We start from the raw sequence: 24,896 nt of genomic DNA, 5'->3' as shown, positions 1-24,896 counted from the left end.
ATATATCTTAGGTCATCTTCAGTATTTTTGTCTTGTTTTAATGCTCAGGGTGCTTACGGAGATGTTTCAAGTATATGATGTTAAGATGATTCTAGGATTATTCATTGAAATTTCTTAGAAAAAAAAAAAAAAAAAGAGGAAAGACAAGAACAGAGCACTAAAGGGAAAAAAAAAAATGAAAAAAAGGATATAAGGTTTATTATAATCAAGTTGTCTCTAGCTGTGTGATGTTGCAGCACTTTGCTTCCTGTATAGCAAAATTGTATCTGTTGGTCTAAATGCCAGCAGCCCACACCATATAAAAGGCAGTTCACAAATGTTATGGTTTCATGCTAATGACTGTCATCGATATGACATTGATTTCAAAAACAGTCATTTACCTGCAGGGGCTGACAGGATCTGTTCCTCAGCAAAGAGCTGGAGCTTCATTTAGCTGCTAAGCCAGCTAAAGGTCTGATTCACCAGACTTTGGTTCTGCCATGATCAGTGCTGTGTTTTTTTTTTTTTTGTTGTTTTGGGAGGAGAGACCTGTGTATCTTCATGGAGATGTTGCCCTCATGTTTATAATAGCAAACCCATAAATATGTGCTATTGAATTTATTATTTGCCTGTCAACTGCATCAAAGCCTGCATCTCAAGGACAAGTATTTCATGGGAAAAAAACTCAAATGCCCACATGTAACTATTAAACGTGACCCAAGAGCACACAGGTCCTTAAATTACAGTGTTTGCAGTGGTCAGCTCGTGCTATTCTGGGGGCTCATATTTTTAGCACCCCTACAGAAAACTTCCCTGAGAATCAGAAGTTATACAGTTTCAAGAATACTTGTTGTCAGCTCTGTAAGCACTCATTTTCCACACTTCAAAAGCATCACTACAAAAAAAGGAAAATAGACAAAGGGAAATACATACATTATCAATGTTAAAATATATATTTATATTTGGTTGACAACTTTGAAATGATAATATGGTATCATCCTCACTAATGTTAATTGCTACAATTCCACCATTGAGCTGGTACCTTACTGTTTAAATATGATAAAAGGTCATGTCTTGGCTGTTTCATAGGGATGTTATTGATCTAAAATGAACATCTTTTTTAAAAATTAATTACAGACATTATTGATAACACCTCAGCTTATTAAAAATGAAAGCCTGTTAAACTTCCTAATTTACTTTTCACCATGCTGTTTGCAATTCATTCAGTCTAGACAATTTCACCTTTTTTCTCACTCGGTTTCATTTTTTTTTGATTCATATGATAAGTTAAGTTTGCAGCTACCAAAAGGGACTTTTTAAAATAAAGTTTCTTAACAAGAAAAAAAAAAAAAGCAGCCCACTTGTCCTGATTATCTCTCCCTTTGCTTTTGTGTTACATTTTTTGCTCACATACAAGAGGAAATACACTAAGTAACTATTACATACTCACAGCCCTTCTTCTTGTTCCCTCCTCAATTCAAACCTGCAGGACCCCAGTGCCCACTCAGGCAGTGGCTTTTTGCATAAGATGGGGAGTTTTTCCATCCCATCCAAGCATAGGTCTGTAGGTGTGTCTGAGTCTGAGGTCCTGTCCCAAGGTCAGCAGTGCAGGTGACCTACCTTCAGGCACTTCAACAGGGTACCTCTCTTGGGCTGCTTTAGGAGAAACAGTCCAACTGAAAATCCAACGTAGGTCCACTTTATCTAATTTCAACTCCTACTGAAAATTAGTGGCACTATTTTTCTTCCCATAACTCCAATGATCTCTGCATGCTCTTCAGCAAGAGCAGATTCACCTCCCAAAACTGATTCCAGCCCCAAGTTGAGAGATACCCAATGTGGAAGCACTGCACCCCTCTTTGTGAAGCTGAATCTCAGAATCCATGGGGTCAAGAGGACACTTGGGTCACTGGTGGGATGAAGTCTCTCTGATCCTTTTATCTTCTTCCACTAACTAGTAAGAAAGTCTAGAAAATCACTTAGATGACTAAGATAAATCCCATGCAGAGGCTTGCCATGGATTTATATGGACTTTGGACTTGTCCCCAATTCAGCAAGTAATTAAGGACACGATTATGATTATATGCATGATTAGTTAAGTACATGGTATTGATTAGTGACTATGTCACTATGTCACATCACTGTAGCATTTGTCCAACAGCAAACACGCCTCTGGCAGATCACTGTAATATTTCAAAACATGATTTGTATAGTTTCCATAAGAAAATGTTGGCAGCATTTTTAATCAGTTATATTAATTTTTATAATGATTTATGTCTATTGACATAAATCCATGTCTATTGAGATTATTCTTATTTTTTCCTTCTCCAATTCCCCTTCTTTCTACTTTTCAACGAGGAAGAAAATATCTGATGGAAAAGTAGAACAAGACATTTAACCAAAACTATTAGCAAACAATGTTTCAGAGTCTGGTTTCAGGTTCTAATGTTTTCCCTTGATGATTCACACACAAATAAATTACTTTATTCAAGCAGCCATATGTTAACACAGCCAACAGTTAGAGTCTTAAATAAATATTAAAAACAGATTTAATTTTTCATTTTACAAAAGAGGTAAAACAGCATCATTGTAAAGAAGCCTGCACACCTCAAGGGGCTGTTCATTTCTTTATAATTTAGGTTCATGTAAAAAAAAAAAAAATGCAAGTAGAATGCACTGCAGGATAGAGACATCTTTTCTTTGCATTTCCATTATCTGTTGAAGGAATTCAATTCCAAAGTACCAAATGTTATGAACAACTAATGAACACCTTCAGAGAATTAAGTCAACTGAAACCCCATCACATCAATGTTATATTCTAATACCTTTTTTTTTTTTTTTTTATCAGTCAGTTATATTCTTACCATTGCTCTCACTACCTAATATGAAATGTTACTTAGAAAGGAAGCCTGTCTAGATCACTGATGCTGATCTAGTGTAACTGTGTAAGTTAGGAAGGCAATAGAATAAAATACAGAGAAAAATCAATGCAGCATAGGAGGTTGTTTTATTCTTTAAATATTTTCCACATGCTCCTGTCCAATCTCAGCCGATGGGATGCATTGTAGGAATTGCTGTGTGCTATTCTAAGTCCTGTGTTTGCAGATCTGTGTATATCACAAGTGTCCCCTCTGACCTTACAGCCTATGAATCAATGTGGGGAAGAGAGGTGAGCTTGAAGGAAAGAAATGGGTAGCTAGTAAATGTGAGGTTAAGGAGATTCTGCTGTGTGGGAGATTTTTATAGACATACATAATGTGTACGTGTGGGTCTGTATGTGTCAGAGCATATCTATCTATAAAATAAAAGTTGGTTACAATAGATGTTCTTATCTGACCTACTTAAAATTGAACATGAAAGCACAGTTAATTTCATCTCCTATCTGTCAGATTGATATAAATCTCCTGTTCAGTATTAATTATTGTAAGCATGAATATTCTTCATTTTGGGGAGAGACCTGATGGCTAAAGCTACTGAAGACAGAAATCCCAAACTCATTAAAATTCCCTCCCACACCCCCTCACTGAATATGTGTGTAACTTTTCAGACAAGATTCACCACTGCTCAGGCTGTAATACAGGGTTTTGCACCTTCAGATAAAGAGTGTAAAACACTTCCTCTGAGATGCATTCACAATTTTAAATTCAGTTTAAGTTCATTGTGCTGTGAAATACGCAGGAACAAAGTGGTCTCAATTTCCATCTAAGCCTCACCTAAATGCTTGCAGCTTGTTTTTCTTCTGTTTCTTTCTGCTTTTATATACTGTGATATATCCTACTTGACCTCAGTAGTTCACAGGGATGTAGGGTGTTAGTGACGTTTTTTGTTCTCTTTTGATGAAATAATATTCTCCTAACCAAAATTATGTCAGTGAGAAGCGTAGAAATCAGGAATTGAAAGCTAAGATTAATCTGCCATGGTATTGCATGAAAACCAAGTACAGGACAAAAACTTGCTTTACATCTTTGTCTCTGTCTATAGGTTTAAACAGCATAGGATGAAGTCCCTTTCTACCTGGAGACCAGTTTTTTGAAGGCCTTGATCCAGAAAACTGATGCTCCCAAACATCCATGGGAGCTTCACAGATTTCTGACCCCTACCAAACAAGGTGATCTACCTTGTAACAGTCCAGAAGAGCTCTGCCTTGAAACAACTCTTGGTAATCTCAATGTTTGGTCTAGTTATAGGAATTAGATTTTGTTTTCTTACCAGCAAGCTCCATGCTAGTATTTGTTCTGTATCCAGAACAAAAAGTATTTAACTTCACTCAGAAATGCTGAGCTATTAATAAGATGTTTTCATTAGATGCTTGAAATTAGTGTAATGGGAAAACAAACAAACAAACAATTAAACAAAAAACAACACTAATCAGACATTACCACCCCCAAAACAAGACAGACCCCTCCCAAAATAGTCAATAAACTCATAATTACATGTTCTGCCAAGATTCTTGAAAATCAGGTTTGACTCCCTGTTCTGTCAGAGTTGAAACCAGAACTGTTTCTGATGTGTTAAGTTAGTCCTATAATTGCTGAACTCCTCTGGTTGTAAGAAATGTTCAGAAAATGACAGTTTTTTTGTGTGTGTGTGTTTTTTTTTTTTTTTTTTTTTTTAATGAAATCATAGGTAGAAAATGTCTGGGAAGTTCTTTCTCTGAATTGCTGAAGTTTGGTTTCTCAGTGTTGTTTCAGAATTATCTTCACCCCTTCCTGTAGCACAGGTAGGAAAGAGTTTCATTCTTGAACCCTAAAGAAGATGCTGTCCAGCAGAGGGGTCAATGTTGCCTCTACCATGAAGAAGAATTGGTCATGAGAAGAAGGGCTCTAGAGACAGCACTGAACAGAAATAATTGCATTTGCATTCTTTACTTGTGGCACAACATATCTATATCTACATATATAGATATATTACGTGTATGTGTATATGTATATGTATATGCATATGTATATGTATATATATATATATAAAATAAATAAAACAGAATGGAAAGTATACATTTGTGTTTTGTACTAAAAGTAAGGAGAAAAAGCACAGTTTAGACCAGGCAGTTCCAGACCCCTTTGAATGGCTTCCATATTCTCACAGCCAGGTGTTTCTAAGAAATATTTAGTAAATGGACTCTCATGCTGTAGTCAACAACCCTCATGCCACCATTTCCAGTGGGAAAAGTACCTCTGCAGTGGCCAGCTCATAATTGTTGGTTAAAAAAAGTACTTGCTCAGCACAAAACATCTTCACAGAGCTAGACATGTCTGTCAGGGTCAGATTTTAAGGTAAGATTTTGAAGGAAAAAACAGAACAGCAGATGAAGGACACCATAAACTGGTTTAATCTAGATGTTCATTCCCTAATCTCTCAAACATCTATGGTTTTCTTTAACTCTGCATGAACCTTTGTACAGTGTGTTTAGTTGCATTGTGCACTGTGTTTTCAAAGTCCTTTGGTTTGAGAGGAGAAAAACAGAAAAAATCCTCAACTCAGAGTCACTCTACAAGACATTTATTCATCAAAAATAATTGTGGTCAGACATTTAGCTGAGAATGCCGGTATTTGTCCTAATGTTCTGTAAATGTTTATACCAAACTTAAATGAATGTAAATACCCCATCTCTGAGCTCTGTGGTAAATCGTTTGTTCTGCACAGAGAGCGTTTGGCGGGGAACTTATGCTCCAGCCCATTCCTATTGAAATAGTTGAAACCGATGGCAACTGGCCATCTAATCCCTGAGCTCAAAAGTAAATACTTTACTCCACAAGCAAAGCTGAAAAAATCTGAGCCACATTGTGGTCACTCTTGTTCCAGAGAGAAAATAATATGTGCCAGCCCTTATTCCTGATACAATTTATTTATCTCTTCATGCTGCTGAGCTCTGCAACCTGACACATTAGAAGTCATGTCTAGGCTCTTTTCCCTCCATCTCAGAGCTCTGGTATTTGTCTCCACAGATTTTAGCTTATGGGTCAAAGGGACCCAAAGTCTTCTGCAGTAGACTGCAGAAGTTTCAGTCTGCTTTGAATGAAACCTTGAGAATTTGTTTTCACTGCAGGGAAAACTCCCATTGATTTCAAAGGGAAGAAGGAGTGCAGTCGTGTGCTTTCCACCTCTGAAAATCAGAACTCCCAGATGCACATTTAAGACTAGCAACAGACAGGTATCAGTTCCGCTAATTAAGTCTCATTTATCTTAACCATTTCACTTTTTAATCAGATAACACAATGATAAGATGCTATAAAAATATATGACAGATAGTCAAGGTCTAGACTTCTCTAATGTGGCAATTTTTTTTTTTTTTTTATATTATGATCTTTCTTTGTATATGCAGATGAACTGCTCTTTTATTAACTTCCCTTTGTAAGCATTTCACATGCAAAAATATCAGATATGAATTTGAAAAAAAAAAAACAAAAAACTTTCCAAAACTGATGAGAATGAATTAGCTCATAATTGCACTGATTGATAAGTTCAGTACAAAGCAATAAAATTGTACCATTATCAGGATTTGAACTTAATATGGGGAATTTTTTTATTACTGTTTATTTAATATAAAAAAAAAAAGTGTCTTTGGATGTATTCTATAAGAACTGAAGTGTTGAAGTAGGTTAAAAAATCTGTAAGAGAACAGATGGCTATATAGAGATATATGTAGGACAGATATTTGTTCATTCTTATTACTTGAATTACACTATTTTTGCATAATTATTCTGATGGTAAGGATTTGTTTTATGGGTGCTTTCCATAAATATGTACAGTATCTGGTAGACAGAAATATGAAACAAGTGTGGCCATCTATCCCCACAGAACATCTCTGTTACAAATATAAAAAACAATCTAAGAACATCAGCATGTTTCCTCCATTATCAGCACAGAGCAATAATGCACCAGAGTTCAACTCAATATAGCAGATAAAAAAATAACAATATTTAATGTCTAGAAAGTGAAGCTAGGCACCACCCTGTCTAGGAAATATATTTTTGGATCAGAGGCACATCAAGCATACTAATGATGGCCTTGGACTTCTGTTGAACACTTTAACTCAAAATGTTATAAGGCTTTGTTTTTCAGGTAGTCTGATTCTCCACAGTTTTCATCTTCTGATTTGTGTACTAGAAATTTACAAATGGAAAGGAATCCCACAGTGAAGGCTCCTAACAAGAAACTTGCTCAATAAACTTACTTCTCTTCGTTGCATTTGTGGGTTCCAAATAAATCCTTGAGATCTTAATGGATTTCAAGGACCTTTCAATCCGTTCAAGAAAATTTTGTGTTTCTCAATACATTAATTTCTTCTCAAACTCTGGGGAAAAAAAAAAAATGCAGTGTGACTTTAAAATTATCTCACTGGGAATATTTCAGAGAAAAGTGAATTCCATGTGAAAAATAAGAAACATCAACACGTTCTTATTAATTCTTATTAGCACATCATTTTATCATAGAAAAAAGAGGCAATATTTGGGGAAAGCAAGTAGAACGTAAGGGAGTTACCAATATGAACATTTTCTTTATCTTAACCCAGAAACTCTCTGGTTCTCATGGAAAAGGCTAATCACAAGTCAAAAAAAAAAAAAAAAAAAAAAAAAACAGTGGGCCTAACCAAAAAAAAAGTAAAACAACCCAACCACCAATGATAATATGCTTAGTGGGAGAGGAAATACGCAGAATAGCCAAAAATTTAAAGGCCCCTTTTGGTGAACAGGAACTCCCACAAACAGACAAATGGTGACAAAAACTATCAAGCTACGTGATCCTGCTATCAGAGCCACATCTTTTGTTCAGGGCAAATTGCCACAGCCTCTCTGTCTGTGTCTCTGAGGCTGCTTTGTGGGGCTAACAGAAGGCAAAATAGAGGGTTGTGAGTCTTTCAAATAGTTTTGTAATAGAAAAGTATCTGTGACCTACACAGCCCTTTCAAACTTATCCTTTAAGGTCAAGTTTTCTCCATTTACACGGGGCTATCATTGAGAGCATGAATAGGTTTTTAGTACGACTTTTTTTAACTTTTACATTTCTTCAAAATAGGGTAGAGTGTTGCTAAAAATATTGGCTTTAAAGAAAGGGCATGGTATTACAGTTTAGGAATTGCTAGGTTATCCAGAGTCTTCATCTTGCACCTCAGTACTATGTAAATATAATGCTGTCATACGAGAGAGGAAGTAGCAGAATGAAATATCACTTCTATTTGCACAATTATGTTGTTTGGTAGGACAGCTTGAAACTCATTAACTGACCTTTAAAACAAAAATCAAAATGATTATATTAATGGCTATAATTTGTTCCATAATGTCTTAATCCTTGATTTAGATTTGGTGAGTGAACAGTTAAGGTATTAGTGTCATTATCAACATATTATTAACATAGATCCATTGTGAAAGTTAAAAAATTCACTTTCTAGTAACAACCAGAGACTGTAACTCATAATTTTCTTTTGAGATTTGGAATATCTGGCACAGCTCAGAAACTTTCACTTACTGTAGTCATATTGTTCCATAAGAATTTCAGTTTTTGTGATAGTGGGGCTTCAGACCCTAAGACTGCAAAGCTTGTATTGCGAATATTCAAATACAAAGCTATACATGAAAATATAAAAAAATCCCTAAGTACAGGAACACACCCCAAATTTACTATCTTTTTTAATTTTTTAGTCTGATGATTGTGTTGCTCACCTCAATATTTAGAAAATGAAGTGACTTATGAATATTGAAAGAGTGAGTAATTAAAATTTCAACAGCATAGAAAAACTCTCTTAGATCTTGATGAACGAAGTCATGTTCTTTAACTCTGCTTTATAGAATATTTTTTTATTAAAATTATTTTAATTTATGATTAATTGACTTAAACCAGAAAAATGTAATATAAAAAAATCAGAATTTCCCATATTTTTCTTTCCTGTTCTTTTTTCTTGACATTTATGTCTTTAATTGTGAAGCTTTTTTTTTCTTTTTTTTTCTTTTTTTTTTTTTTTTCTTCTTTGTCTGGCAATCTGTGACTTATATTGGAAACATATTTGAATAGACTGTGCCTGCTTCTTTGAGATTGCATTAGGCTATTGATGGCAGTTAAACCAGAATGCATTTTTTAACTGAAATTCAGAGTATGTCAGAACATAAACTGAGCTCTCTTAAGTGTTTGAATAGATTATCAAGATGATATTTTATCAGTATTAGGGATATTATAAATGTATTTATATTGCAGGAAAATAGATTCTAAAACATTTAACAAAAAAAAAAGATATATTGATTTCTACCAATCCCTCAGAAATTCCATTCAACAATTTTTGTCCTGTGGTCCTAAAACAATATAAGTTGTGAAGAGATAAGATAGCTTAGAGTTTGAATGGTCCTTTCTGAAAGGGAAATCACTCTGCAAGGCCCTTTAGCAAGTCGTTGTCTGAATGCTTCCAAAGCAGAACCTATACTGAAATATTAAAACATTCTGAATTTGTGTTATTTTAATCTTATTAAGGGAGAGCTGGGCAGAAGTGGTGCAGGTACCCCTTCCCAAGCTTCATTCTTACACACTGCTTGAATAAGCCACCATTTTTCCTCTGACCACAAATAAATAAAGAATAGAGCTGCAGCAAGGTACTGGAAGAACATTAGCTTGATTATTTTTCTCACCATCTTGTTCCTCCCTTGCCAATAGTTGCTGTACCAGAAACCAGATCTTGTCTGTATGGCTTCAGAAGAGCTGGACCTTGGTGGGACATGAGACCCAGGATACACTGGGTACGTTTCCACCATCATATAACACAGATCCCCATATTGTTTTGTGTTACATAATTATCCAACACGGCTCCAGTGAGCTTTATACCTGCACAGATGTCACTCAGCCAGCAGGGGAACACATATTGTCAGGTTGTGCCATGAAAATACTGCTTTGGTGGACTTCAGCACAGCCCTTGCATTATTTCAGAAACTTTAAAAATAAACCAGATAATAACAATAAACTAGATAATAACTCTAATATAATAATAATAACAATAATGACAGCAACAATGGTGTTTTGTGACTGCAGAACAGCCCTTGGGAAACATGTCTTTACTGATGGAAAAGTGGCATGATACCATGTTACGTTATGGTGTGGATGCTGCCTGTCTCACATAGATGGACAGCTGAAAGTTCTGTGAAACTTAGCACTTTGCACTTCAGGTGAACATATTTTGATACATTCACACTTGCATCCTTATACCCTGTCTTTGTTATAGCTTTGTCCTGGAAAGAGAAGGAGGAGATATGAAGATAGGGTTGTAGCAAGAGTCACCCTGGTTATGCCCTGCATGTTCAGCACAATGCAGCAGGTCTGTGGATGGAGGTAATGATTGCAATCATTTGCCATAGCAGCAAACCTCTGCGTAGGCCGTTAAAAGAAAGAATTGCACCCTACCTTCTCTTGGAGGATAGCACAGTGACTCATAACAGCCTTAGTATTGCTCAGCCTGAGATTGAGGAGTAGGAAGGGAAGAGACCTCACAAATACTGAGTTTACAAATAACAGTGAATTACTGATTCCAATACTTGCTGTCACAAACTCAGAGAATGTCACTTTTTCTCTGTATACATTGCTGTTCCTACCCCTAGAAATCCCTTGAAGGCCAATGCAAACTCTCTCAATGACATCCTCTTAAGTTAGGTGCTTTTAAAACCTGGTGTGACCTGCTTATTCCCTGATCATCTAACTTTAATCAAATGCTGATTTTAGACTGTATCAGTAGTCTACCCCTTGTTTTCCTAAGTTATGTAAAAGGAAGATACTGTCAAAGTGAAAGGGTTTGTCATTTTCAAGAAAAAAAAAAAAAAAGAAAAAAAAAAATAGTTCTAAGGAATTTCAGAGTAACATTATTTCTGTTTTGCAAGTGAGTAAACAGAAACCTAGAAAGATTTAAATGAACTAGGCTCAGTAACAGGGTTAGATAGGAAAAGAACCTTAAAGAATCAGAATTTTTCTGATGTAGGCCTGCTATCTCTCACTGTCACTCTACTCTTGCTAGTAAAGATATCAGAGAACTACTCTTCTTCCCTCTTGCTTTGCATGTCCTTTGAAATGACAAAGCATCCTCTTGATACAGACATCAGTGAAAAAAATGTCTAAAAATTTCTGTAGGCATCTTTTTAGAATAAGGTGGACAATTTAGCTCTGTATCTTCAGGTCTTGATGTCTTATGCACACCTTAAATATTCCAGACCTTGGAGGAACCAGTTACATAAGAATTTCCCAAATGTGGATTTTAATAGAAAGTTAGATAAGCAGCAACCAAGCTTCAGATTTCCTTTCATTGGCCATTTGTTAAGGGCAATGAACCTGGTGATGGGTCTGGAGAACAAGTCTTATGAAGAGCGGCTGAGGGAGCTGGGATTGTTCAGTCTGGAAAAGAGAAGGCTCAGGGGTGACTTTAGTGCACTCTACAGGTACCTTAAAGGAGGCTGTAGCAAGGTGGGGATTGGTCTATTCTCCCATGTGCCTGGTGACAGGATAAAGGGGAATGGGCTAAAGTTGCACTAGGGGAAGTTTAGGTTGGATATTAGGAAGAATGTCTTTACTGAAAGGGTTATTAGGCATTGGAATGGGCTGCCTAGGGAAGTGGTTGAGTCACCATTCATGGAGGTCTTTAAAAGACAATTAGAGTTAGAGCTTGGTGATGTGGTTTAGTGGAGGACTTGTTAGTGTTAAGTCAGAGGTTGGACTAGGTGATCTTGGAGGTCTCTTCCAACCTAGATTGTGATTCTGTGATTCTGTGATTCTGTGATTCTGCTACATCTCTAAAGTTATTTTATAAAATGAGAGGAATGAACCAAAGACCATAGACAGAAGCTAATCTGTGTGTTTTAAAAGCATTAAATAATTAAATATTTTTTTTTTTTATACCAATAAGGATGATTCTGACCTGAATTTAGGCAGGGAATCCTTCATCTTACTCCTTTCCTGTGGGATAATCACCAACACCTGCTGCTCTGCAAGGATGCACGAGGCATTTAAAGAGCATGCACAGATCTTGTGAGGTGCCTAGTGAGACCTGGGTGTTCCTAGGACCAGAAAGTATGCACACACAGGACAGGATATCTTCTCTCTTGATGAACTTAGCAAAGTAATTAGCAGGAGCTCACAGTGAATGGGCCTCCTTGCAAGGAACAAGGTAAGATATTATAAATATTTTCCTCTTCTGTGACCAAACTCCTGGGTCTTTGGGAGTGGTGGCACTTATGCAGAGTCTGCAAGCCTTGCAAGATGACCTTAGGGTGAGTTGGCCTCCTGCCTCGGTTCCCCCTTTGATATGGCAAAAACACAATGCTGACCTTCTTCTTTACTACATTAGAGATAGACATGCTTTAAAAATCATAGAATCATTAACATTGGAAAAGACCCCTAAGGTCATCTAGTCCAACTGTCCCCCTGCTACCAGTATTACCCACTAAACAATGTCCCTAAATGCCACATCCAACCTTTCCTTAAACACAAAGAAACAAGACCACTAAAAATACAAACATGAAGAGTCATCTAAAGATGAAGCTGGCTGATGCAGCTATAGTACATTGAGCAGAAGGTCCCACACTTCATTTAGTTGCTGAGTACCACCTAGACTAAGGATTTAACCCTCTGGGCTATTGGAGGACAGTGTTCTTTTGTAGCAGATACTGATGTATTTTCTAGTTCTCTCCATCCTGCTATGAATGCTGCAGAGATGTAAAGAACAAAGGAAACAAAGATGAGTTGATGGGCTTTCTCTGTCACAAAATGCTAAGGTTAATTTACCAGGAGGAACTGCCACAGCTTTCATGACGTGTGTAAAGCTTTAATCTCATGTAATCACCATTGCCAAACTACTCTGCTCAATGGGATAAAATGTCCTCCCTGTGCCCACTAAGTGGGAAATCAGCTGATTAGAAGTATTTGCAGAACCAAAACGCTTTCTGCATGCTGCCTCCAGATGACCTTTTATAAATCCCACCAAATCCTAGCTTGCTTCTCACCATGTTGCTAATAGTTTGATCTATGGCCTACTAATGAGGTACATATTGCTTCAACTCCACTACAGGTATTAGGGTATCTACTCCATTCTGCAGCTCCACAGAGATTATAGTTGTTTGTGCCAGGAGGAAAAGGAATTTCCAGGGCATAAGTCATCATTTAGAGTTATTAACAAAAGGATTTATTATGTTGCTCTGTTTCAAACGGCGGTATATATGATGCCTAGAGCATGCCAGAATGCAACTACCTACCACATAATGTCCTAATGAATCACCACTTGCTGGAGGAGCTGCAGAACCTCAACATTCAATCGTGCATTTCTTCCCCACACACCAAATTGACAAATAAGGCCATAATAGCTTTGCAATTTTATCAGGTAGAACTGATCTCAGGAAGATGAGTACATTGAAACCGCGTTGAGAACTATGTGTGGTGGGGGGGAAATCCACATTTTGAAAAAAAAAAAAAAAAGTTTTGATGTTGCAAAACAGCTCTAATGCAAAGTCCATGCTCACCCCTAACCCTGCAGACACCAGGGGTCTGTGACTATGGGTTCCTTAACTATGACTTCAGGGCTTGTAGAGTCAAGTTCTACTCTTGCAAAACTTGCAAAAAGAACCTCACTTTCCAGATTCATGAAGATGTAGCTGAATAAAGGCTATTCAATCCTGCTTGTCCATGCTTGTTCTCTGCCTAATTTATAGTAATTGAAGGTCAAAGGCTCTCTTCTCTAAAATAGCAGTTAAGAAATAATTCCCTTTTTTACTGAACCAGGGTCTGGTAAGGTTTAATTAAGCAATGTTTAGAGTACATTTTGACTTCTCCAGATAGCAGGAGAGACAAATTATTATTTATATGCTTTTACTCATTTTATTTCCATTTTCAGGCTTAAAGGTTACAATATTTTGTTCTGACTTTGTTTTTAGTAAAGGTGCTGGAAATTTTCTTATTGACTCCATATAGGAATAGTATCAAATAATATTTATTTTTCCATGGTTAATAGTTAAAATAAACTCTGAACGAGATCCAGCCTTTAAGTATACTGAGAAGCAAGTTTATCTCTTGAGTACTCCCTTGTACTCTTCCTCCCTCACCATTCCTCATGTTAAGAATTGGGGTTGAAACAAGTCCTGCAGTCAATCCCCTTGACATCTTGCACCATTTCTCCTGCATCTATTTATTTACACTTCCAACTAACAAGCCTATGGAATGTTAACTTTTTGGTAAATTATTGATTCCTTTCAGTTTCTTATGGGGCAGAAAGCTGATGGTATTGCAAATGCTATATTTTTAGGACCGTATTAACAGCTCAAAAGAAAAAGCTCCTGAAAGGGGAGAGGTAACTCATAAAAGTCTATTTTTAAAAAAAAGCATGGGCCAGATTCTGCTTCCACCAAACTCTGTGGTACAATTTCCAAAGCCTGTGCTAAGAGGAAGCTCAAGCACAGGGGGTGATGAAGCCTGTGATTATACAGCACATTATGTTAAAGAAAAAATAAATGAAATGCAGATGCTTTTATATAATTCAAAGACAGGACTCAGTGTTTTCTTAAATTATTTTTGGTTTCTTTTCCCCTCTCCACACACTGATCCCTTGGCTACAAAGAAAAGCTTCAAAGAACATAAGCAAATCCAATCCTTTTATTTGTTTTGCTATCCCCCAACATTTCTTCAGAGAAAGAAAGGAAGAAAGGAAGAAAGGAAGAAAGGAAGAAAGAAAGAAAGAAAGAAAGAAAGAAAGAAAGAAAGAAAGAAAGAAAAAGAAAAAAAAAAGAAAGAAAGAAAGAAAACAACAATGACAAAAAGATTTTCTCTACTTGACTCTGTTGCAAAGAAATCCTGATTTTTAATTCCTTTTCATCTGATGTATTTGTGCATCAGGATTTAAAGATGCCTTAATGGGGGACAAGGTGAGAGAAAAATACTGCTGTTCATTCCAGTCAGATGTGGCTTACACTAAGTCATGTTGATTCAGCAAAACTTGTTTTCAAACAAGAATCTACATGTTACAGGTTACTGAAGCCTAATGTGACTAAATGGTAGATCGGAAACTCAGGGTGAGTTTGATAAAATTTGCTTAAAACTAAGAATTCACATGTGAAAAAGTCAGCAGATGAAGAAGAAAAGAGTTTATTGCAAACAGATATATTGCAAAGTGCAGGGTATCATATTTTCTCTGAGAGGAAAGTATTTAGCTGAAAATATTTGACTTTTTATTTAGTCATTAATGTGATTCCACAGTGAAGGACATTTCTTCTTGCTGTCAAGGTTCTGATCGAGCAAACTTCTTAAGCCTGTATGAAACCTGAGCATGTTTGTGGTTCCACTGGGATAAACTGGGGCACAATCACATGAATAAAGTGAGATATGTGACTGCCTTTCTGAATCAAGACCCTGTGACAGTTACAAAACTTTGAATTGCAAGATGTATCAAAAATTTCCAGTACACGCTAATTCTTTTTAATTTCTTTACCAAGTAGATGGATATTACATTGTTCTCAATTAGATTATATAGAGAAGATTCCTGATAACCAGTAAAAATAATGCTAAAATTCTGATAACTTTTAAGCTTTTTACACCTTTTTACCTTACTTCACATCCCTCAAGAGAAAGAAATAGCAATCAAGTAAGCAAATACCCAACAGATCTGGAAGAAAAATATCTCTGAAGTGTACTATTTTTAATTATTTGTGAGATGTTTAGAGTAGTGCTGAGAACGTGTGAACTCATGACTAAGTAGATAATTTTACCCATACTGAGATCCAAAATTTAGCACATGTACTTTTAAGAATCCCATTATTTTATTTTGTCTTGGGAGATGATGTGAGAGAAAACTGCCAGGAAAAAAAATTAAAAAATAAAAAATGGAAAGAATTAGAAACAACTTTTTTATGGAATTGTTGAGGAAATCACACACTATCAGCATGCATACATTTATTTTCAACATATAAAGTACTTTGTCCAAGAAGAGATGTTCATAAAAACCTCTCAATTCAGTCATTTGACAGATGAGATCTGTGCTATATGTCAGTCACTGAGCTACAGGCCTCTCCCCTATTCTGTTACTGTGATTCTTATTCTGTTTATCTTTGTGCCCACACAGTATATCAGTATAAATTTATACATGTATATGCATATTCTATACATACAGCCTATCTTTATTATGCAGATGATAGCAGTGTTAAGCTTGCTGCAGAAGGGCATTTCTTTCATTTTTCAGAGGAATGCTAGGCAAGGAGATCTATTCTTGAAGCTCACAATATTAGAATAAGAATGAAACAATTTTCATAGCAATACAGCAGGGAAAAACAGTAAAACTGTGAGAACAATAACTGCAAGGCTTTTTTTTTTTTTTTCTTTCTGAGATGCAGCAACACAAAATCTTGCTTTGAAAACATTTAGAGCAACCTCAGTGCTCAGGAACAGTGCTCAGGAATGGAGTTGCTGGGGCTCTGGGGCTGATTCACCACTGCCCTGCACTCTGCACAATCAGAAAGCAAAGTGGGTGGAAATTGTTAGCATCCTCTGCCCCAGCACAGGCTTATTTTACTCCCACCTTGCTTGGTGCAAATGAGTGCAAAAAACAACACAGTGGAAAGATGTAGCCATGGTTCTATGCAAAACATCAGACTATCCATTTTCTTATGTGTTTCCATGGTTCTTTTCTTCTCTCTCTCTCTCTCTCTCTTTTTTTTTTTTTTTTTTAAGTTAATGGTAGTGCTGCTGTTATTATTGAATTAAAACTGAGACTTTCATATTATGGGTTCATATTTTTTTTTGTTTTCTTCTGCACATGTAAAAGCCAAGCACATTAAACAAGTTCTGTGACTTGTGAAACTATTGAAGTCCTGGGAAGCTTTCCAGTGGGCTAAATGGAGTTCAATCCAGCAAGAATTTCAGCGTAGGTTTCCCTACTGCTGAATTATAGCAAGGATATTCTGTACCTCCTGAAATACAGATCTGAACAAAGGTCCTGCCTCTTTTTGGCTTAATTTTCATGAGCTTGCTGGTGGCTTCATTGCTCTCCCATTGATGTGAACTGTGGTACTTGGTGACTCCATCTTCAAATCCAGTAACATCTTTGGGACCCTTATTGAAAGCCAAACTTCTTGCTATGTTGAATGAGAAGTCAACTATTTAAGTTCCATGAGACTTCAACTTAAACTCTAATGTCACAATACAGCTCTTACTGATCAGATAAAGCAAGGTGTCTTGAATCAAATTATCAACCACCAGCTTCTTTGTACACTCATTCAGTCTGTAACTAGGCACAAATACAGTATGTTTCACTACTCTTGTGAAACGTCTTGCTTTTACCTGAGGATCTTTATTTTGAGTTGTTGGTACCCTTGATATGGAAAAGTCAAGACAAGATAAGAATAAGTTCTTGTGGAATAGATGAAGTAGAAACCACAACAGAGTTCACTAGACCTCGATGTTGAGGAGATTCAACCAAGAGCTGCTCACTGGAAGTTCATTAATACAGTGGGACAGTCAGGAAGCCTAAACTGACTCACCAATAACTTTATTATTATTGTTATTTTCCTTCTGAAGAAACCCAACAGATTAGCTACATAACAAATGCACCTGTAAGAAACTACTGAGGCTAGAGAGGAGCCCTTTAAGGCCTAGTGCTTTCTGAAGTCTGGCTCCTAATTCCACCTGTCTGACTGCACTGAGGGAAACATATGTGGCCTTGGGTTGGACTTACCAATGTCTAAAGAAAATTCTGCCCAAAATTTTCCTTTAGGTTTTGTGAACTATGCAGCTTCAAATCCTAAATAATAATAAATCAAGGAATCATGTGCCAACACAATCTTTGATTTTGATTGTACCTGCAAGTACAGAAAAAGAGCTGGAAAAATGGCCTTCTTTACTTTTTGTGTTGTTTCTCTATTCAAATAAATAAATAAATAAATGATGCAACAATTCTTATTTGTGAATGATACTGTGAAGAAAAGAGTTTTTTGGAAAGGATTTTAGAAGCTATGTTACTGTAAATCATCGAAACATAAGACCTACTTCTACATAAATAATATATTCACAACTGCATTTTAAAATTTGCAATCAGTGAGAGGAATATAAAATGAAATGTATGAGATACTGTAAGCAAACTGCTTCTTAGCATCTCTACCAAGGTAATACATTTTAACTTGGTGCATTAAAACAAACAAATAACAACAACAAAAAAATAAACACTTTAAATCCTAAGATCAATTGCAAGTGTAGGCAGACTCCAGGTTTAGAAAGAGCATTCTGTCTTGTCAAGCCCACCTTATCATCTCAGTAGAATAAACACCATAATTATTCTCACCTTTTTGTTTGTTTTCTAATTAGATCATTTATTACTTTCAGGAAATTCAAATCAACATCAGATTTATAACACAAGGCTCCTGAAATATTGATTTAGTTATAGAAATGTCAAAGTTGGCAGGTAAGCTGTCTTGTTGCCTCAGGAGTCTTTTGCATTAGCAGAAATTATGGAAAAGGCCTTTAGAACTGAGTAAGTTTAACAGTTTTTCTTCTGTGTTACACACAGTTAAAAACTCTGTTCTTTTACCGATATTTTGGCTTCATCTATCAGCCTATGGTTAATAATATTGGTGGGTTTGAATCACACACACAAAGAATGTGACTGTAGCTGTTCTATTTTGCAGAATAGATTCTACTTCTTGGTTGGTTTTAACAGCTTTTTAAATGACTATTGACAAAATTTTCTGTTTAGTTACCAAAAATCTACTAATATCAACCATGCATGATCTAGAAATTCCTCCTTTGTATTCATTGTAAATTCTCAAGTTCTCAGTGTGTGCTTTATTTATCACTGAATGAAGGTTTTGCTTTCTGTTACTCACCAATTCGTGTTTCTACTTTTTATCAAAAATGAAAACCAATTTCATAAAACATAATTATCTCTAAAAATTATATTAGAGAACTTGGTTTAATTATCTGCCTTCACGATCTTAAGGATTTTACTCACAGATTCATAACCTTATTTTGTGAGTGAAATTTATCATACTAGTTAGCATAAAGTACCTCTTCCAGCCATGTATTTACTGCCATATGTCCACTTATTGAGTATTAGAGAGACTGATTTTTTATATGAGCAAAAAATAAATAAATAAAAGTGTGGACAATAGAGAGTTTGACATTTTATCTAAATCTCACTGAAGTCACTGGAAAAAACATCTAAAATTAACCGCTACCCTAATAACACATCATGACGTAAAGTAAAATCCTGCCACAACTTACGATGTTCCTACTCATAAGAAACTCCCATCAGCACAAAGTTTATGGTGCTTGGAGTTTGCTTTCCATTCAATAAACCTTATTTCCACCATAACCACAAAGAAGCTGTTACAGGAGGACAATTCTGTGTATGTATTTTCACTGAGCTTGTGACACTGGATGTCCTCTAGTACCAGCAAAAGAAAATGGTTGCTTCTAGGACTTGGCTCCTCTGACTTCATCAAAAGAAAAGGAAAAAGTAGAAAATCTTTTTATCTTAATAATCTGTGCAGGGAGATTAGTTTGGAAGTAGCTACCTGTAAAGGGGATGAGCAGAAGATACTCCCATGAATTCTCAAATATTCCATAATTCAATGGACTGTTGCAAAGTTGGGGGCCTAGAGGAAAGGAGGTTGGAAAAAAAAAGAGGTATTCTGCCTTTAAGATTTTTTTTTTTTTTTTTTTTGTGGAGATTGATATTTTAGAACTGGTGATAAAATAGGGTGGTCAGAAAATTTTCGTTTCCTTTCTTGATACATACGTATTCAATTCTTAAAGACTTAAGTTTTACAAGACAACAAATGGAGGAATCAAAAGAGAAAGTAACTGTTCGTGTATACACTCTCCTTAGAGCCCCTATTACAATTATGTATTTTAAAATGGTGAATAAAAATGTAATACAAATCCTTAAATATAAAGATTAATTCATCCAATTTTGCAATTTCTATTTTCTTTGTAAAAAGTAGTCCAAATATTTTCTGAGAAGTGAAATATTTTTATGAAATTTTTTAGCAGAATTGTTCATACAACATTTCTAAAAGGAAGAGGAATACACAAAATAAATTAGCTTTACCGTTTCATCAAATTTAGAAAAAAATGCTAGGTGTCCCTAATCATTTCTTATCACTTATGGAAACTGTCATAAATGAGTTCATATTCGGTACATTTTGCATGAAAATATTTTCTGTTACTGTGAAGGCAAAGTATCTCATCAGTCTTAGATATACAAGAACATTTATATTCAGGATACTAAATGTTATTAGAAATTAAAATGTTATCAGTGTGTTCCACTGGGGGTGGGGAGTGGGGGTGGGGAATCAATTGAACAAATAACAGGTTAGCTACTTTTTTGGGGAGGAAATCGAAACAAAAAATGGAGTTTGACTTACATTTGCACAGACACTAAGCAAAGGCAAAGTGACTGAAAAAAATATTTATAAAAACAAGGGCTATCATCCCAAAAGCCAATACTTTAATGTGTTAAGATAAAATAATGCAATACTTTCTACAAGTATATAACTGATTCTTAAATACAGCATGACAACAGAACTACCTGAGACTGGATTGCAAGAAAGGGAAAAATTATTTCTGAAGTCCTAAACCTCTGTTGCTATAAACACAAATATGCATAATGATAAATGTATATTAAAAAATGGGCAGTTCTTTGAATAATGACTCATGTATTTAAGTATTTATTCAATTACTCTGATGGGAAAAAAAAAAGTCTACAATATATCCTAGTGCTGACAAGCTTCAGTAGGCTTTCATGTCACATTTAGATCCATGATAATGCTCCCTAACTGTAGCAGGAATGGGGATTGACTTTAGCTTTTATTCAATTGCTTGTCTAAATGTACAACCAAAAACCCTGAGTACAGGTGGGACCCACTGCAGTTTAGTTATTGAAGCCAAAGATTAGCAACTGTATTACCTTGATTTTAATCCTCATTTTTCCTTATTCACAGTAACCCTAGGCTTTAATAACCCATATTTGTTCTCCTTTATTCACCTGCAAAACAACAGGTTGTAATAATTCTGAGCTGCCTCTGGGGTGCTGGCTCATAATTTTATTTTATTTTTAAGTGCAATAAATACTTTAAAAACATTTTCAAATTATAACTGAAAGGCAGAACAGGAAAAAGTACTGTCATCATAATGATCTGCTGAGCTTTATCTTGAACAAGCCCTTAATTACAAAGGAAGCATGTATGTACAAGGTAATCCCTGACTTGGTGAAAACTGGTGCTGTTCACTAGTACTTATTCTTGAAGCCAGTTTATCCCAAGCAAGGATGTAGCCCAAATCCTTTTATTTTCAGAAATGTGAACCAGCAGTGGCTGTCCTGTTTATTTAACAGTTGAGCGTGAAATTCAGCATTGCTGCGCTGATCCACAAACACTTGCCTCTCCAGCATGACCCAAAGAGTTGGTATCACATAAAGGTAGGACTGCATTTTCTCAGAGTTCACCAGAGTATGGACATGGACTTTTCTGAACCTACACAGTGATCAATTCATGCTCCAAAATGTTAAACAACAAAGTACAGCATAAAAACAGTGACCGAGTTGTGGCCTGTGTCTAGCAACCACATTCTTTCCCTATGCAAATCAAACCACGCACAGTACAAAGGCCCTTCTGGTCCACTTTATTACAGGAAGGAAAAACCCACTTTTTACCGGCAATGGTCGGAAAAAAATGAAATATTCAAATTTTATCCAAAAAAAAAAAAAAAACAAAAAACAAAACCAAAACAAACCAAAAAAACTCGGCACAGTTTTTCACAGAATTTCTTTTTGCTCTTTTCAAAGTATTCCTTTAAATAGATCTTTGCTTTTCTGTATGCATTTTCCCTGTGTAATACGTCTTTAATTCACTGTCTTTTTCCATACACATCTTCTGTTCTGAGCAGAGAGACGGTATATATTAAACAAAGCAGACATGGTCTTAATTCGCTTAAGGTCTTGCTCTTTCCCCTCATTACAAGCTAAGTTAAACAATATTATTAAAGCATTTTCTTAATGTTTTTGAACTTACCTTCATTTTTCTTTTTCCCTCCACTAATGGGAAATGCTGTTACTCATTCACAGTCCATCTGCCTAATAGAAACTAGCTTCTGACAATTAAAGTGCTAGCATGTAAATTCTTGTATGACATGCCCCTATCTGAAGATTAATTTGTGCAATTCATGACTGATGAGATACATTATTATCTGCAAACTTATCACCTCTCTTACCCAAGTTCCAGCTCAATCTGATCTTTGTTAAGGCTTAATGAAAACAAATGCAGTTCTAAGAACAATGGAAAAAAGGTGCAAAATGCAATACATTTTGTTTAAATCATTTTTAGAGATACTGTCTGTGGGTGTTAGTACAGTTATGAATCGTTTTATAACCAAACTTGAAAAAAAAAAAAGGAAAACAAAAAATAGAAAGGCCACTTGTTCTTAGAAAACTAACAGTCAGTCAAAATGTTTCCCACCTTAGTACCAAAACAGGTTAAAAACGGAGCTTCAAAAGATGTGAAACAGTAAATTTATAATTAGGGAACTTAAAGGCAATCACATAATTATTGACATTTGGAGATGGGTTATTTTCATTTTAGAGAAAATTGACTCATTCTGTCAGTCTCCTCTGGGGATTACCATGAACCCTTCCACAGAAAACCTATCTTAAGCATAATTTCTTGCAAGAAGTATAATTTTTATTTATTTATTTATTTATTTATTTATTTTTAGCAAAACTGATATCCTATGGGATTTGGGGGCTTGTCTGAATGGCTTCCTATGGCTGCTAGATTCTGGGAATAGACTGCTCACCCAGAGTTGATAGAGAGGCTGGTCCTAAGCTATGCTGTAACACAGCAGTAGTGTTGACCATGGTGAATGGGTAATGCAGTGAAGTCAAAATCACAAGTCCAGCCATGGTTGCTATGGTCTATGGCAACAATGTCATCACAGCTCAGGCAATCCCTATGACATCATTTTTTTTCCCCAACCTTCAATTTTTCACTGAATGTCACAGTTTGCATCTGAGGAGCATTGTATGAACAATGTAGCAGCTGAGAGGTTTGAAACCTAGTTCAGCATGTACTATGGACTTACCTTGAAAAGTGGTAAGAGTGGTTATGTCATCTCTTCCTGCCTGTTTCCCTTCCCATCCTTCATCTGCCTTTCCAATTTAGGCTGCAATCTCTTTAAGAATGTGTTTCTTCAGTGTGAAGTGCTTATTTCTAGAGAGCTTCTTGGAATTATCACAACAAAACCAAATCAGCCTGTCCAGGAGACTTCAGGTTTTGAAATCTGCTCTCATGTGTGCTGACAAACGCCAGTGAAGTAACTGTGTTGCACTGACATATCAAACTACATTTGAGCTTTTCTTACTAAATGTTGTAGTAGGGTGATACTTTCTTATGTCAAAGAACTGTTCTGTTTTGGGACAGAGCAAAACCTGCAGTTTCTGTGGTACAGATGTTTTCTCAGGACACATGATTTCTATAGTTCTTTAACCCTACCATCTTGACCACAGAAGTTACGAGGAATGGCTAGAATGAGCAAAAGCTTAAAGCAAAAAGGAAGAAGAATATTCAGACTACTCAGTGGGAGCCTTGAGGCCAGACTGAGTGTTTGTTGGAAAAAATGAGAACCTTTACATGGGTTTCTGGGAGCTTTGGAGGAAGCCCTCAAACAACTCTGCTACTTAGTTCTGCTTTAATTTTGCCTCAATGTGGAGAATTCCTCCGTAGCTTACAAACAGCACTGCCAAGGGCGATGGCTCATGTTTAAATAGCAGGGTAGTGAAAGGGCTGGGAGGGGAAGAAAAGCCTAAAACTTCTCAAAGACTCTTGCAATGCCTTTTCCTTCCTGTGCTGCACATTGATCTCTTTTGCTTAGATTAAAACCTCCAGCATCTGAAAGACGCCCACAACTGACACCTATCCCACTAGACTGAAAACCATTTGAAAATGATGTTGCACTGTGGTTTTTTTACAGTCACACAGTGATCAGAGTGAAATAGATTTAAGACAAGGTTATATACATTTAATTTTTTTTTTTTTTTTGATTGCTTGTCTAACAGCAAAACATTGTTATATGCCATTAAATGATAAGGACTGAAAACAGCACATAGATATCTGTTCATTTCATAACGCTGAACACATTTCTTATCCTTCTGACATTACAGTAATTTAACTTTGCAAAGTTATACTCAGATCCTGTGAATTTTAAATGTTTTTGCACATGCTTATACAATTCATACTATGACATCCATTCTCAAAATAGCTGTCAAGCCCTCGTGCTTTAAAGAAGACGTAATGTATTTCCTTGAAAGGCTGTATACTGCAGCACTAGAACAAGGAGACTGTTAAAGAATTTTAAAACAATGATGTGAACCTATATGGCTTTGCATGGTATAATCATCATTTATCAAAATATCATTCAGCAAATTACATTTCAAAAGAGATCCTGCACCGCTCAGGATTGAGAGTTAAGCTTGTTTGGGAAAGGGGGAATTAAGGTGGAATTTGAAGTTTTTTTTTTTTTTTTTTTTTTTTTTTTTTTTTTTTTTTTCCCATATTTCATGTCTAGGGACATGAGTAATGTCCCTGGATATCAGAAAAATGAACTTTGCGTTCAGCACTGGATCAGCCTGGGCAAGTGAGAAAATGCAATTCTGAATCCTAAAAAGCAGCGTTGTGTTCTTAATCTATTTAGCAACCCTCAGGCTGCATTTCAGATCGCCTGGCTTTCGGCAGTCATTGAGTCACCTTGATCAGAATCCTGGCTGCTGGTGGCTCTCCCTATAGTCATTGGAGAAAGATAAACTCCTAGGGAGACTGACTAAGATCGTAGGAGGCCTGAATCACCCTTCAGGGTGACATTAATCGCAGGGAAGAACCCATGCCCAAGAGCCACACCACCGTAAACTAGCCCTGGTACATAAAATTCAGGGAAAA

At 36.0% G+C, this 24,896-nt stretch overlaps 2 long non-coding RNA genes across 4 annotated transcripts in view; one reads left to right on the top strand and one right to left on the bottom strand.

The window, feature by feature from the left end:
* LOC140003434 (uncharacterized) overlaps positions 1–5,102 on the top strand; it is a 35,915-nt gene extending 30,813 nt beyond the window's left edge. Inside the window, exon 4 of the long non-coding RNA XR_011812051.1 lies at positions 3,961–5,102. This is a non-coding gene — a long non-coding RNA (uncharacterized lncRNA). The remainder of the gene's footprint in view (positions 1–3,960) is intronic.
* Positions 1–22,166, bottom strand: part of LOC101795885 (uncharacterized) — a 43,042-nt gene extending 20,876 nt beyond the window's left edge. The window contains exons 1-2 of one of the 3 annotated variants that reach the window (XR_011812014.1): positions 21,981–22,166; positions 7,154–7,273 (exon numbers count right to left, since the gene is read on the bottom strand). This is a non-coding gene — a long non-coding RNA (uncharacterized lncRNA). The remainder of the gene's footprint in view (positions 1–7,153; positions 7,274–21,980) is intronic. The other 2 variants (XR_001189022.5, XR_011812020.1) reach the window with 2 other exon arrangements.
* Between the last annotated feature and the right edge of the window lie 2,730 nt (positions 22,167–24,896).

The sequence above is a fragment of the Anas platyrhynchos genome, chromosome 1, assembly GCF_047663525.1.
Source record: "Anas platyrhynchos isolate ZD024472 breed Pekin duck chromosome 1, IASCAAS_PekinDuck_T2T, whole genome shotgun sequence".
In the NCBI taxonomy this organism is placed as follows: domain Eukaryota; kingdom Metazoa; phylum Chordata; class Aves; order Anseriformes; family Anatidae; genus Anas; species Anas platyrhynchos.
The sequence above is the reverse complement of the archived record's forward strand: the minus strand, read 5'-3'. Positions and strand labels throughout refer to the sequence as shown.